The sequence below is a fragment of the Neovison vison genome, chromosome 4 (assembly GCF_020171115.1).
Source record: "Neovison vison isolate M4711 chromosome 4, ASM_NN_V1, whole genome shotgun sequence".
In the NCBI taxonomy this organism is placed as follows: Eukaryota; Metazoa; Chordata; class Mammalia; order Carnivora; family Mustelidae; genus Neogale; species Neogale vison.
Genome location: NC_058094.1, coordinates 180,417,753 through 180,435,202, shown reverse-complemented (window position 1 = coordinate 180,435,202; position 17,450 = coordinate 180,417,753). Strand labels below are relative to the sequence as shown.

Sequence of the window (17,450 nt, the reverse complement as noted above, 5' to 3'; positions counted from 1 at the left end):
GGAGGAAGCAGGCTCTCCACTGAGCAGAGAACCCAATGCGGAGCTCGATCCCAGGACCCTGAGATCATGACCTGAGCTGAAGGCAGAGGCTTTAACCCACTGAGCCACCCAGGTGCCCCGAAAAGTCATGTTTTAAAAAACAATTGTTAAATGGTTAAGTTTCAAACTGAATTCCCGTGAATTAGGAGGACACATTTTTATACACAATTTGGGCTTTATCAGACCACCTTATAATACTTACAACTTAACACTTGCTTTATATTTTTTAAATTTAAAGCACTACTCAAGAAGAAATACAAAATTTTAATAGACCTATAAAAAAGTAAAGAGAATAAATTAGTAATCAACAAACTTTCCACAAGCCCAGAACCAGATGGTTTCACTGGTAAATTCTATCAAACTTTAAAGAGGAATTAAAACCAGTACTTCACAAACTCTTTAAAAAAAAAAAAGAGGAGGGAATACTTTCCAATTATTCTATGAGATCCTGATACTAAACCCACAAGAAGGTATCACAAGAAAATTATAGCCAATATCCTTTATAAATACAGATGCAAAAATCTTTAATGAAGTACTGAAAAAACTGAATCCAGTCACATATGACAAGGGTTGTACACAATGACCAAGTAAAGCTTACCTCAGGAAAACAAGAATGAAAATCAATCCGTGTACTATACTGTATTAATAGAACATAAAACCAAAACAACTACATGGTATCTCAATGGGAACAGAAAAAGCATTCAACAGAATTGAAACTCTTTTCATGATAAAAACTTTCAAAAAACTAAGAATGGAAGGGAAATTTCCTAAACTTGGTGAAAGGTATCTATGAAGAATCTATAACCAATGTCATATTTAATGGTAAAAGACTAGACACCTTTCCACAAGATCAGGAACAAGGCAAGGATGTCTACTCTTGCCACTTCTACTCAACATCATAGTGGAGATTCTAGCCAAGGGAGTTACGCAAGAAATAAAAGCATTGGAAAGAAGTAAAACTATCTCATTTTGCAAATGACATGACCTTGTATATAGAAAATCCTAAAAATACAAAAAAAAATTTATTAGAATAAATGAGTTCAGAAAGGTTGCAGGATACAAGATGAAAATACAAAAATCGAACATCTTTCTAAACACTAGCAATGATTAATCTGAAAGTGAAATTTATGAAAACATTCTTTTAAAAACAGCATAAAAAACAAATAATTAGGAATAAATGCAACAAAAGAAGGGTAAGATTTGTACACTGAAACTATAAAAATCATCGAAAGAATTAAAGAGGACTAAAATAAATAGAAAATGGGGCACCTGGGTGGCTCAGTGGGTTAAGCCTCTGCCTTCGGCTCAGGCCATATGAAGGTCCTGGGATCAAGCCCCACATCGGGCTCTCTGCTCAGTGGGGAGCCTGCTCCCCCCCCCCCCCGCCTGCCTCTGCCTTCTTGTGATCTCTGTCAAATAAAGGAATAAAATCTTAAAAAAGAAAGAAAGAAAGATAGATATCCTACCTTCATGGATTGGAAGACTTACTATTGTTAACAGGGCAACACTCTCCAAATTGATCTACAAATTTAATGTAATCCCTGTCAAAATCTCCACTGCCCTCTCCCCCTTTTTTGCAGAAATTGAGAAGCTGATGTTAAAATTCATATGGAAAAATGCAGTGGACCCAGAATAGGCAAAAGATCTTCAAAAAGAAAAAAGTTAGAAGACTCACACTTTATTTCAAACCTGACTAAAAAGCTTCAGTAATCAAGACTGTGGTACCAGCATACACAGAGACATAAATCTTAAGAGTCCAGGGCCATGTGGGTGGCTCAGTCGGTTAAGCATCTGACTCTTGTTTTCAGCTCAGGTCATGATCTCATCATCATAGGATTGAGCCCCACATCAGGCTCCACACTCAGCAGGGAGTCTGCTTGAAGAGTCTCTCCCTCTGCCCCTCCCGACTCAAATAAATCTTAAAAATAAAAAACAAAAAACAACTTATAGACCAGAAATAAATCTATATATTTAAGGTCAACTGACTTTCAACAAGGGTGGCAAGACAATTCAACAGAGCAAAGAATAGCCTTTTCAACAAATGGAACTGGGACAGCAGAAAATGAATATGAATAAGCAAGAGAGTGAAGCTAGACTCCTACTGCATTCAATATCATAATCTTATTCAGATTAATTTTATTAGTTTTGTCTCTTCTTGATGTTTCTTTGGTATAAGTCTCTTAAAATTGCAGTTTTTAATGTTTTAATTTTTATTAAAATAAAACATAAGCATTGTTAAAAGTCAGACTGTACTCACTAACTGGCTTATAACAAAATGTAGCAGTTCTCTGCTCCATACTGTCCTCCTCCCTCCCAAATAACACGATTCTGTAGAAGTAACTACTTTGAATTTGTTATAGTTTCATTTAATAACATCCGTATTTCTGTATAATATGCTAATATTGCTTCTTTTTCTTTTACCCATTTTAGACAGTATCTATTTTCTGCTAGAATACTTGAGGGTTAAGCTTTTAACTTCCTCTATCTCCAGAAGGGCAATTTCTAATAAAGTCACCATATGGGAATCCTACACATTTTTTTCCCCAAATGTTCCAACAAACTTTTCACATTTCTGTAATTTTTCCAAATGCTCATGAATTTTTTCCAACACTCGATCAGACCTATTATTCCCTGACTTCAACTCCTAAACTCCAGTCCAAAGTATTCTTGTCTTGTACTTTAATCTGGACAGTTCATCTCTAGACCTCCTATTCACTCTGTGTAAAACGAGTGACAATTCTGAGAGATGTGAATGGAAGAAAAATGTGCTCTTAAAACAAGGAGAAGGAAAACCTATACCGGGCTAAAATGAAGAAAGGAAACCTAGGAAATAAAGTATACAAACAAAGCCTATTTCATACTTTTGTTTGGGGCCCAATGTGTACCTTTCAGTAGGTAGAGAACAACAGAATCAGTAATCTTTTTATCCTGTAACTAGTTAGCTCTACTTCTCATGATGACTTTTTTCTTTCCTTTGATGTTCTATATCTGTATATTTTTTTTAACTCTTAACTTTCATTATGAAAAATTCCAAACATTTCTAAAAGGGAGACAAAATAATATAATGAACCCAATAACTATCAGCTCTAACAACTAGCAACTCATGGCAAATCTTGTTTCATACCCCTATATATTCTCTATCCCATATAACTTTGAAGCAAATCCCAGATACCACATTTCAGCATTTATGTCCAAAATATCAGGGCTCTTTTTAAACAATGTAACCAAAATACTGTTAGCACACCTAACAAAATAACAATAATGTAATATCACCAAATTGTTATACTGAAAATCTTTTTAAAATGTACCTTTTAAATGTATATTGGTTCTTGAGGTACTGAAATTTTTATATTGGTGTTTAACGAATTGGGAATAAAAGTGGTATAGGTTGTAAAATATACCCTTGGTTATTCTAAAGATCTTCATAAGTTCTTGATTCTTGATTATATGAAATTTAATTAAACACTGGTAAGTCTGCCAAATATTCCATGTTCTGGAAATGGGATCTTGAATATTACAAAGCTGCCATGCATTCCCAAACTAATTGGTACATTTAATGGAGTTCTAATCAAAATACAGTAGAACCTTCCACATGTTTTCAGGCCAGGTCTGGCTTGCTCTTCCCCCATTAAGGAAATGTCCAGGGAGCTCCAAGAAACCTGGGCTGGGAGGCAGGGGAGCAGGTAAAACCAGTGCAGTTCTGCACAGGTCGGGTAGGTTACAGCATCTGGAAGTAAGTGTCTGTCCAAGGGCAACGCTGTGCTGGTGAATGTCCACAGCAATCTGGTATATCCACTGCTATTTAGTTTAAGGAAAAAGTAAATTATGTGTTTTACAAGGAAATCTTCAGTGGATCCTCATGTCCCTTTGGGACCCATGCCCCCAAGACTTCAAAGAGCAGACTGATATTTAAGTATTCAAGTTTTAGGATATGCCATAAAACTCCCAGCCCCTTGGGGATGGTGATGCAAAGCTGCTAAAGCTGAAAATCAGAATAGTTACAACTGTCTTTCTAGGATGAAAGTTCTGGATGTCATCCATGCCCCTGAGATCCCATTTCCAGCTGAGGATGGCATCCCTGTTTCTTTATGTGCAAGAACTTCCACCCCTTGTTGCTAGATCTTTGAGTAACTAGTACTCCTTTCAAGGGGTACTCAAAGTTTTCACTATGCCTGATCCCTTCTGGATGGCTGAGATGGCCCAGTATGAGAGAGGAGTCTATAGCCAGACAGAGTATTGTTCCTATCAGGGGATCCTGACCAAGTTGGTCACCATGTCCAACGCACAGAGTGGGAGCTCTCAGCAACAACAGTCAGCAGCTGGAGACCTAAAGCAATCTCCTAAAGTCTCCCTAACAACCATCAGGTAATATACCCCCCACTCCAGTTAGAAGAGTAAGCATGCCAAGCACCTCTTTGAAGAGTTTTAAGGACACTGTAACAAACTGTGGAGTACGCTATGATGCCGCTGAAGGACTCTCGCTGAAGACCAAGCCAGACAGACTGCAGTGTGCTTGCCAGGCAGATCCAGAATGGCCCTGCCAAAGCTTTATTGAGTCCAAAGCTTCTAGTGCTTATGCCTAAAGGATCATTCCCCAGCCCTTTCTTATGGGCAGTTTTAGATTATTCATTCACTAAGACTTTGTTTTCCACTGATAGCAACTTTTTTCTGTTGTTGAATTCAGATGTTATTTCTAACATTCCTGTCAAAGCGTCCTTAAAAATATTTGCTTTTCACTGAGTGTGGTGCATAAACAATGAATGCTGGAACACTGAAAAGAAATAAAATGAAAAAAAGAGAGTGTAGAGATTACCTAAAAATAATAAAATCTTAAAAAAAAAATTCTAGCAAGACTTCAAGAGCTACTTCACATTTTTAAAAAAGACACAGAAAAAAAAAGGAAAATACAGAAAAGACTGAAAATATTTCAACTTCTATGCAGATTTCAAAACTCAATAAAAAAAGAAAATTGTATTTTAAACTCACTTATGAACATATAGGCAAATATCTTAAACAACACATTAGCAAATTGAATTTAACAAGGCCTTAAAAAACAACAATGGCTATAACATGGAGGACATGGGGAGATAGAGAGGAGAAGGGAGTTGGGGGAAACTGGAGGGAAAGATGAACTGTGAGAGACTGTGGACTCTGAAAAACAATCTGAAGGCTTTGGAGGGGCAGGGAGTGGGAGGTTGGGTGACCCTGGTAGTGGGTTTTATGGAGGGTACATACTGCATGGAGCACTGGGTGTGGTTCATAAACAATGAATTTGGAACACTGAAAAGAAATTTTAAAAATAAATAAAAATTTTTTAAAATTAAAAAAAAAACAACAATGGCCAAGCAAAGTTTAACCTAGATATATAAAAATGATTTGACATTAAGAAATACATAATGTAATTTAGTAATTATCATAGTAAGAAAAAAAACCCTATCATCTCAATGCTTCGAATACAGTACAAATAAATTTCAAAACTCTATCCTAATAGAAAAATCATACCATAGTAAGAATAGAAGGAGGAAAACAAAGTCATTTGATAACAGAATCTATATGAAACATCATACTTAATAAAGAAAAGGCAAAAAAGCTTTACCGTTAAAGTCAGGGACAAGACCAGAACACCCACTAAGACCACTACTTTTCACAAGTATATTGAAAGGTTTTGTTTTGTTTTTTTTTTTTTAAAGATTGATTTCTTTATTGGGAGGGGGCAGGAGGGGGGTGAGAGACAGAGAGAGAATGAATTCCCAGCAGACTCCCCACCAAGTACAGAGCCCAATATGGGGATCAATCTCATGACCCTGAGATCATGACCTGAGCCGAAATGAAGAGTCAGACGCTTAACTGACTAAGCCACCCAGGTGCCCCTATACTAAAAATTTTGATCAAATGTTTAAAAAATCCACATATGAATGTTAAAATAATAAAGAAATAAATAAAGCCACTGATGATAACTATCACTTGGCAAAGTCACAAGGAATCAAATGAAAAATTATTTAAATTAGTTAAAAGAGTTTTGGCTAAGTGATTAGACATAAGAGCAATAAACAAACAAAAAAAACCCCTTTCCTAATAATAGTTATAACCAATTAGAAAACATCATTGCTGGGAGAAAAATAAAAAAGATATCCCATTCACAATCACAACAAGATCAAGAAAAACAAGTAAACAAGTAAAATTTAATGCTAAAATAAAAATGTTCATTCAGATAGGTATGAGAAAAATTATAAAATATAATAAAGAACATTTAAAATAAATAAATGAAGAGACTATGTTCTGGGATAGGAAGACTCAATGCTATAAAAATATCAATTTTCTCCCAATTATTCTTTTAAAAAATGAATAAATTCTATTAGAAACTCCAACAGAAATTTTTGTAAACCTATTCCAAAATTTACTTGAAAGAGAAAATGGGTAAAACTAGCCAGTAACTTTGCATATGCACACGCATATATACATATATATATACACACACACACACACAAATATAAAGGAAGTACCTGTGTTATCAAGTATAAAAACAGTGTAATTTAAAATAATGCAGTATTGGCATTGCAATAGTCACATCTTGAAAGATGTGGAGCTAACCACATCTTTCAGCTAACCACTGGAGCTAACCAGTATTTAATATATGTTAAAAGGTGATATTTCAAATCAGTGTGGGTAGGATTCAGTTAAATATGGTGGAATGACTACATGAGCTTATATTCTATCCCTTCAGAACCTCTATAAAACAGTAGCATAGTATTAGTAAAGGTACACACCCACAAAAATAAAGAGAAAAAAATGGACAAAAAATATAGCAAAAATATTTGGATCAGTGGGAAAAGAAACTAACTGAGAGCAAAAGTAGATTCTACCTGCTAAATATTTGGGGGATCTAACTATTTCATTCCATCCCACCCTCATGAGTCTTAGCCATCATCATTTCTTTCCCAAGCTACCACAATAGTCTCACGAATGTGTGTATGTAAGTAATTGAAATGTAGATTTTATGGCCCATAAGTTATTTTAATACAACGCTAGATTCAATCTGCACCACCTTTTACAGCTTTAGTTACATCAATCTAATTCCCTGTCCTGATGCAAAGCCCTCCCTCCACTTATCAGCACATATGCACAACCACTTTTGTGTACCTAATTCATATCATCCTTTAGAAGCAGAATTTCTATGCCCCAATTAGGATAAATTCTCCTAATATATATTTCCATAGTATTCTATACATTACAACTCTGATAAGCCTATAGTTATTTTGGTATTTGTTTAATGTACAATTCTTTTCTAAACTCTAAGTCAGATAAGCATAGAAATTAGATCTGTCTTGCTCAAAACTATATTCCCAGCAACCATCCTACATTCTGGTACACGCTAAATTCTTCATAATACAGTTTCATCAGTCACAAAAATGTAGTATTTTTCTCTAACTAAAATCAAGAACAGTTTTAAATTATATATTGTTATTTATAAACAAAACATCCGTGCAATACTTGGAATTAGCAAAATGTGGTGTAGTTTACAAAGCAGTAATCCTAAAGCTACCAACTTTCCATAAATTATATAATAAGCCATAAAGATAGAAGTGTTTTCTTTCATTGCTTAGTCTACTAAAGTGGCTTTTTCAGTAATTCTTCATATAAATAGATTTCTAACTTTCTATAATTCAGTACATAAGGCAAATATAATAAAATAAATGGTATTTACCCTCCAAAATTGTTCCAAAAATCTCTTTAGAATTGTTTTATGTAAGCATTTCTGCCTGGTTTTAGAACTCTCACTAATTACATGAGTTATTCTTAATAAATTAGGCCTTAAGCCTATTTTAATATACAAAATCCTTTGTAACCACATTTGGTGATATATTCATTCCCATTTGACTCAACAATTGAAAATATGACAGGTAAGTTAACTTTTCATAAGATGTTAAAATTTATTTCTGTTGTTATATTTTGTAGATAAAATAACAATTATTTCACCAGAACCAAGCTGGATAATTTGTAGAATTCCTTTAATGAAAAATGAAATCTCCTTCTATGTGCTTTTGGAAATATTTAAGCATAATTTTAAAGGAGGTACTTAGAAGTCATTTGGACTACTTCTCATGTGGCTGCAATAGAGCAGCAAAATTTTAAAAAAATATATTTCCAAGAAATGATACAAAAAAAAATCTACTGAAATTCAAATCAAGTCAGGTTTAAGTTTAAATTGTGACACAACTATTTGCACACAACGGATTTAACCATAACAGCAGAGTTCATGTGAACCATTAATGTTAAGTCAGTAATACTCATTTTCCATAAAATGACAATATACTGTCAACATCCGAGCTCTCACACTAGTATCTTGAAAATCTAATTTAGTATAGTTATACTGAATCAAAGAATCAAATCTGAATATGCTCAGCCAATTTAATCAACATTTGCTGAGGGCTTATAGGCTAGGCATGATGTTACCTGCTGAGGAGACTAGAGAAATATTCTTCAAAAAGTCAAACCAGTAGACCAAAATGTGTAAACATGTATATAAAGCCTGATAATGGTAAGAACACTATGAAGGAACTGCAGTTAGGTGATACAGCATAGTGTTTAAGAGCCTGGACTTAACCATGTAACTAGCCCTAAAAAGCTGAGTAAATGACTTAACATTCCCAAGTCAGTTTCTTTCACTTTTTTTTTTTTTTAAACATTTTATTTATTTGGCAGAGAGAGATAGAGTGTGCAAAGCAGGGGGAGGAACAGGCAGAAAGAGAGGGAGCCTGATGTGGGGCTCGATCCCACGGTCCTGGCATCATTACCTAAGCTGAAGGCAGTCACTTAACAAACTGAGCCACCCAGGGGCCCCAGTTTCTTTCACCTGTTAAGTGGAAAAGGACAATAGTATACAAGGTAGCTGCTGCTAAATAATATATAGAAAACTCATAGAACAATACCTCCTGGTGCATTATTAACATTGAGGGATAACAGAAAAGGAGTAAAATATTAACTCTTTCTTTGATGGTGGTGACAGGATGATAACATGGGAAACCATATAGATGTCAGTGGAAGCATCTTTGTGGAAATGACCAAAGTGTTTGACCCTATTCAAAATCCTGAATTCATGATCAATATTTAAAGTCTCAAAATAAAATATGGAATTGGATTTCCCAAAGCATTCCTAGAGAAATTTCTAAGGTGGGAGTCAAGAAAAGTGCAGACTTAGTGGAGGGGTGGCCATTCAGAGCTAAGTAAGGAACCCTATATACAGGAGCATTCTTTTTAGCCTAAGTACCACACATTTCTTTGCAGAGACAGTGGTGGATATTCTGCTTGGGAAGGATTCCTAACACAGATGTTGGGCCTGAACAAAGAAGCACAGAGGCCAAGGTAAATCAGTTTCTTATTGATGGACCCTGAAGAAGGGGTGGAGGAAAAGCTACATTACAGAAGGGAATATGCTAACAAACAGTATTTCTCAAACAGGAAACTATTAGCATTTGGGGAACAAAGATTTCTTTTGGCCCAGAACTGTTCTCCACCAAATGCCTGTACTGCTCTACATTTATTATAACAACCAAAAATTCCCCTTACCACATTTCCTAACATTTTGATGGCTGATACCACCTTCTTCCCTTCTGTTCTTCCAACAGAAAGGCTTGCACTAATATGTGTATCTCCAGGATAAATTCTTCCTTCTCAGTTTAGCTTGTTCACCTGCTCTTTGCCTACAAATCTGAAAGAGAAGCCTGCCTGAGGACAGGCTTACCTGTTAGCCCCCACTCAAGACCTCTTGTCCCATAGGAAATAGCAGCAAGGTCAGGGGACAGTCTATATACTAAAGAGGAAATCCTCATTATATATATATTCTGGATTAATCAACCTAGTCCTTCACTTACAGATCACCAGACATCTAAAGAAAACTTCAAGGGCAGTGGACAAAGCTGAACAAACTAAACTAAGGGGAATCAGATGGCACTGAGAATAGAACTTAAAATTTTAGTTTTTATTAGCATACTCAGAGACCTGAGAGGCAATTGCATTCATAAAGGAGGTCACTAAGAGGAAGAAAATAGAGGTACCTAGAGAATAACAAAATGTTCCTGGCAATTAAAAATATTGTCAAATTTAGGAGCCTGGATGGCTCATTCGGTTAAGTGACTGGCTCATTGGTTTCGGCTCCCGTCATGATCTCTGGGTCCTGAGACTGAGCCCGCCGTCGGGCCCCAAGCTCAGTACAGGGACCCTCTCCCTCTGCTCCTCCCCCTGTTCTATCTCCATCTCTCTGTCTCTCATAAATAAGAAATCCTTAAAAAAAAAAAAAAAGTCAAATTTAGAAAAACAGTAACCTAAAAGATAAGACTGATAAGGTCAAAACTTCAATCCAGAAAAATCAAGTCAAATTAAACTCCTAAATGCAGAACAAAGATGAAAACATGGAAAACAAAAGAGAAAAACACATAAGCAAGTCTAATGGTGCCTATCAGGAGTTTCATAAGACAAGATCAGAGAAAAGGATGAAGAGGAAATAGCTGTCAAATAGAAAAAAATGTCCCTGAGTTTAAAAGACATACAAAACTTCAGAATGAAAGGCTTCCCAAGTACAAAACAGACTGAATAAGGGCGCCTGGGTGGCTCAGTGGGTTAAGCCGCTGCCTTCGGCTCAGGTCATGATCTCAGGGTCCTGGGATCGAGTCCTGCATCGGGCTCTCTGCTCAGCAGGGAGCCTGCTTCCTCCTCTCTCTCTCTCTGCCTGCCTCTCTGCCTACTTGTGATCTCTCTCGGTCAAATAAATAAATAAATAATCTTAATTTAAAAAAAAAAAAAAAAAAGACTGAATGAAAAAAACCCAGATCTGGAAACATCTAAGTGAAATTTCAAAATGGCAAGGATAAAAAGGGGTGGGGAGGTAAGTGGATACTTCCAGAAAGAAGTGTTATATAAAAGGAACAATAATCAGACTTGTATGCCATTTATTACTGGTAATACTGAATACCAAAAGATAACAGAGTAAAAATGTCAAAGTTTTGATGAGAAATAAGTTTAAAAAATTACATTATTTTTTAGAAGCCATTATACATTCACACACTTTTATACATACAAATGTGTGTGTGTGCATACACATATGTGGTAAAAGAAGTTTAATTATGTTTCCAGATTTTAGGGGTTTTTTGTTTGTTTGTTTGTTTTTAACCAAATTCTACTTTGGTAGAATATGGGGCCTGAACTTATGATCCCAAGATCAATAGTAGCATGCTCTACCGAATAAGCCAGCCAGGTGCCCAAAAGAAAGTTTAACTACTGAAATATTTAATAAACACAAAAAACAATCTCCTCCTGCAAAGAGATTTCTTTCTATCCCTCCAGACAAAATATATGCTTGTATTTAAATATATCCTTTTTTATTTATACGAATGTGATTGTTTTATTAACATCTTCGTGTTCTTTCCATACAGAGGTTACTCTCTTCAGTGTATCCAGTACCTCAAGAAAAGTATCAAAATTTAGTCTGTCCTCTACTGAAAGATATGCAGGTTGCTTCCATTTTCTTTTTTAATTTTTAAGATTTTTATTTATTTGAGAGAGAGGGAGAGGGAGAGGGAGAGGGAGAAGCAGACTCTCTGCTAAGCAGAGAGCCTGAGGTGGGACTTGATCTCAGGACCACAAGATCATGACCTGAGCTGAAGGCAGGAGCCTAACCTACTGAACCATCCAGACATCCCCATTTTTTGCAGTTAAAATCAATGTTACAATCAGTATCTAAATACCTGTATCTATACACACACACACACACACACACACACACACACATAAATATACATTAATGTATGTACCATAAATGAATAAATACAAAGAGTAGATTGCTACGTCAAAAAATACATGATTTTTCAATTCAGATACTGTGGAACTATTTTTTAAACAGGTTGTATCAATTACATTTCCATTAAGAGATCCTCATTTCAGTATTTGTTATATTAATAATGAACTGCCTTATAAAAACATATCAATATAAATGCTGACAACACGTGTAGCAAAAGGAGTGCCTGTAAAAGAATTAAATTCTGAATTCTAATCTCACTTTTCTCCAACATGGCATCAAAAAAAAAAAATCTAACTATGTCTTTATTTCCTTATCTGTAAAATATAAATAACATCGATCCAACTCATAAGGCTATACAACAAAATTAAAGGACTCACCTACTAAAAACATGTAAATGCTAAATATTGTTTTAGTTAATATTCTGCAACTCAATCTCTTCATCTAACATTGTGACTACTGCTAATTATTCAAAGTATCAATGAAAAACAAATCACAGTAACAGCAATTTCAATATAATTTTCCCACCTTAAAAATAATGTTTTTTAAAAAATTAAAATAGTTGAGAGCTTTTTCCTAATTTTATCATTTTAAAATGATGCCACTCTGCATCTTGTCATCTTCTGTTAACTCTAATTCAGAAAGGAAAGTGACCTATCATTTGTAATGAACTTGTCAATATTCCTGCTATAAATCAAGTGTCTTACAAAATCAGCTAGTATACTTTCTGGCATTCCTAGAAACAATTTTTTTCTCCAAATTTTTATTAAATTCCAGTTAGTTAACATGCAGTGTAATATTGGTTTCTGGTGTACAATGCAGTGATTCATCACCTCCATACAACATCCAGTGCTCACCATAAGTGCACTCCTTAATCCCCATCACCTATTTCACCCACCCTCTGCTCATCTCCTCAACTCCGGTAACCACGAGTTTGTTCTCTACAGTTGAGTCTATTCCTTGGTTTGCCTCCCTGCCCCACCCCTATGGCATTGGTAGTTGTCTTTCTCTCACTGACTTACTTCACTTAGCATAATTCTCTCCAGTTCCATCCATTTTATTGCTAAAAACAATTTCCTATAACGGGTAATGCTTTAAGAAAGAAGGCCCCCCCAAAAAACAAAAACCAAAAAAAACAAAAACAAAAAAGGTAGCATCTGGAGAATATTTCACTAAAGAATTCTGAACTGATACCTCCCTTCCCCACCACCATGCTTAAAACTGTTTTACTTCCTTCTGGCCTTTATGGTTTTACTGATGAGAGATTCACATTCACTTAAACAGTTCCTCTATTAGTGCTTTTGGCTTTCAGTGTTTTGTTTTTTTTTTTTTTTTCTTTTAACTTGTTTTCAGCAGTTCAATTATAATGTGACTAGGCATGGATTTCATTGGGCTTATCCTGTTTTGAGATTTGCTGAACCCCTTGAATGTATATGTTTATAACTTTCACCAAATTTGGGAAGTTTTCAGTGACGATTCAAATTTTTTTTTCTGCACAGTATTCTTTTTTGCTGGGTGTCTAATGAAACAAAGTATGCCAGACTTTCTGGTATTATCCCATAGGTTCCTGAAGCTCTGATTATTGTTTTATTCAACTTTCTCTCTGTTGTTCAGTCTGGATAAACTTCTGTTGATCTCTAAGTTCATGGATTCTTTGTTATCTCCATTCTGCTATTGTACTTGTCCAATGAGTTTTTTGTTACTATATTTTTCAGTTCAAATTTTCTATTTGGTTTTTCTTTTTCTATTTCTTTACTGAGACAATCTACCTTTCCACTCATTTCAAGAGAGCTCACCCTTACCTGCTGTGGTGTATTTATAATGGCTGCTTTAAATCTTTCTCAGATTATTCCCACATCTGTGTCATCTCAGTGTTGTGTCTGTTGACTGTCTCTGGCCACGTGAGTTGACGTTTTCCTGGTTCCCTATGTGCTAAGTAATCTTAGAATGAATGCTTTATATTTTTAATAGTATATTTTGAGAATGTCTTGTCGAAATCTTCTGGAGAGTGTTGATATTTCTGTGGTAGCAAGCAATTTACTCAGTTGACTTCAGACCTTAAATTCTGATTCTCTGAAGTTCTACTGCCATTTTAGTTTAGTCTTTCATGCTTAAATTCACAAAAAAGGATGCAGATAAGTTTTCATTTCTCTCCGGTAAATACCTAGGAGTGAGATTGCTAGTTTACATGATAAGTATACATTTAACTTTATGAGAAACTACTAAACTGTTCAAGGCTTTCCCAATGTTATTTTGATCTGTCCCACATTATGTACTACCTACCAGTCAGTCTGGGACTTTGGTGGTGGTCTATCAGCATTTCAGTGCCTAACATCAGTGTATACTCTTATGGTCAGACACACACACACACACACACACACACACACACACACACACAGCTCAAGGATGAGCCCAGGAGTGCACAAACAACTTTAAGGAGTTTTTTCAGGTCTACTCCCTCTCTATAAATTTGTCCGGTACTTCTATTTTCTGTGATGCTCTTTATCAATGCTCTGGCCAGAGATCAGGGGCTCTATTTAAGCCATTCTCCCATATACTTCTTACAATGACGATTTTTCAATGGAAGAGGAAGGTTTCCTCCCCTGGAGTTAGGGTCCTCTTGGCTGCTGCAACTGTTTCAACACTATTGCCAAAGGATTTGCTGGGAGCTGGGGTGCAATACAACTCAGAATAAGAAAAAGAAGAAAGAAGATTTCTGCACTCTGAGTATCTTATTCTTTAAACCAGAAGCAGAAGGTTTCTGAATTCTCGCTGCACATTCTGATGCCAACTTCTGGGTTTAGGGATATAGTTGGTAGGAGATACCAAAGAGAAAAAGAGTAAACTCACCTCTGATTCAGTGGTATTTAAATTTTTGGTTGTCTTCTCCAACCTGCCTGCTACTATTGACTTTTTAGTCTGCAAATAGCTATTCCTGTATTCAGGCCAATTTTTATAGCTGCATTCACTGGGAGAGAGGGTGTAGCATGTTTACGCCTCCTTCCTGGAACCCTTTGTAAACAAGTTATATTTTCCACCAAATTTGGGGTGGTTTGGTGCCATTATTTCTTCAAATATTTTTTCTGTCTCTTTTTCTCCTTCGTATCTTTCTGGGAACTTGCATTACATGTATGTTGAAATGCTGGACATTGTCCCAAATGTCTCTGAGGCTCTGTTTACTTTTTTAACATTTTTTTTCTCTCCCTTCTTTGGACTGAATATCTTTTATTCATCTTCACATTTTCTCTGCCACCTCAAATCTGCTGTTGAGGCTATCCAATGAATTTATTTTAATTACTGTACTTTTCAAATACAAATTTCTATTTGGTTCTTCTTTTTTAATTTGTTTCTTTATTGGGATTCTTTATTTGTTGAGTATACGGTCTTTTAATTCTCTTAACATATTTAAAAGCCAATTTGACGTTTTTGTTAAATCCAACATCACGTTCAGAGTCCATTGCCATTGACTGTTTTTCCTGATTATAGGTCATACTTCTCTGGCTTTTTTCTTTCGTCCCTTTCTTTTTCCATGTCCTTCAGTTTCTGCCTGAAAACTGAATCTTTAATGTATTATAGTAACTGTGCATTCATTTTATTTTTCAGAATCATTGGGTCTTTTTAGTAACTCATCTGGATTTAAACCACAGAATATGTTTCCCTCTATGGTTTGCAGTTGGGAGGTATATGCTTAGTTTTTTTAATTCTTATTTTTATATTTTAGATTGGTTTTCTAGGAGTTGTGCCTATGCCTATATAGCTAAATGGTTAGCCACTAACTTGGGCAAAAGTTGGGTTCAAACATTTCAAGCCTGTAAGATTTTCACCATCTGCCAGTTGGTTTGTGTATAGAGTGGGGAATAGATTCAAACTTATAGCCAGTTCTCTACTCTCCCTTGCTTTGAACTTTTTGCCAGGCTCCCCTCAGGTCTCCCCTCCACATACATAGTTTCCCAGGCAACCAGAGCTGTGTGGAGTGCTTGTCTTACCCCATCTGTGGCCTCTCCTTTCTAGGATTTCCCTATGAAATTTCTACTTGTCCTACTGCTCACCCCAAACCAGGTTCCACAACCTTAAGCCAGCAAGGCAGCAGGTCTTCTCTATTTCTACCACTTTTCATCAGCAAAGCCATAGGTTTTTCTGTCCACTCTCCATTCCCTGAATTATATCACTGCTTAATTCTGTCAGCAAAGCTGCTGGTTTTCTGTTAGTGCCAACCTGAAACTTAATAGTTCTCACCGACTGAGGGGGCACAGGGATACTGGGATGGTGTCTGGGAAGAGCCCAGGCATGAAGGCTACAGACTCACACTGTTCTCACCCCAAGCCCTAACAGCTGTGCAATATCAACTTTTTAACTGACTTTGGTCAATTTCCAGTATGCTTAAATGGCTGTTTTTGATGACTTTGTCCAGTTTTATATTTATTTTTTGCAGGGGGAACTGCCAGCCTCTTCATACCACGATTACCAGAATTCAAGTAATGTCTTTTATAACAGATTTTCAATGTTTTAACTATACCAAACCTTCACCGTCACAACTTATTATCAAGTGAAAAAGATCATAATTAGTAATATTACCTCTACTGAGGCATTTTTTTAGGATGTTCTTTGTGACATCGTTCGAAAACATAAGGAAACAGAAACAACCTTTAATGCTCCTTAGGAGGGGAATGGCTAAAAACCTGCCCGAAGAATAACCTGACAGTTAAAAGAACATGGTTTTACACACTAACATGAAAATGCTCTCCAAAACAAATTTTTCTGTAGGAGAAAAAACAAGTGTTTATTTATAGAAACCAAGCACACAAAACTGTACATTTTCCATAGGTATAAATGTTAGTATACAGGAATAAGTCTAAAAAAGATATAAAACAAAGTATAACAGGTATCACCCCTGGGGAAGGAGCAGAGATTGAAAGAAGGGTTAGTCTTGGCTCTATTTGGTAACTGTTACAAAATTAATATACTTATGTATACCTGTGTAATAAAACAGTAACTTAACAAATGGGTTGTTCTAGCTATGAATTGCATATTTGTAAAGTCATTATCAGGAGGGTTCTTAGAGCTTTTTATACAGACCTATAAGGATTAAAGAAAACCATTTTACCTAATAAAATTAAGTACTATTATCTACAAGATTTTATTGGGCAAAAATGCTTAGCCTCATTTCTCAAGTCATGAATTTGCTAAAGATCATCTCCTTAGAGAGGATACTTCATCCCTTAACTATCCTTTGCTTCATATATTAGTTTGTACTTCTCATCATGGACTTCTTCCCTAGTAAGCCATTTCAGCTATGTCATACTAAATAATATCTTTAATAACTTTAACAGGCACGCTTTAAGTTACAAGGCTTCTTTAATGCCTACAGTTAGGAATTACAGTAAATGAAACTCATTAACAATCACTCTTAATTCTTTAAATTTCATCTTACAAATCATTTTTTTCCTCCAAATATTTTCACTCTAATCACAACCTTTATAGATTTCAGGAGAGAAAACAGAACCTTCAAGACAGTGTGATTATAAGTGAAAACAACTTAACCTTCCACTTTAAGCCACATCATAGTTCCCACATGCAGCTCCAGGGTATTTGGTTTGAGATTACTAAGAATTAAATTCTA

General features: G+C 35.6%; 1 protein-coding gene across 3 annotated transcripts in view; it reads right to left on the bottom strand.

Moving 5' to 3' along the window:
* The window catches only part of PALS2 (protein associated with LIN7 2, MAGUK p55 family member), a 112,470-nt gene that overhangs the window by 68,882 nt on the left and 26,138 nt on the right, over positions 1 to 17,450 (bottom strand). The gene's annotated exons all lie outside the window — the stretch shown is intronic.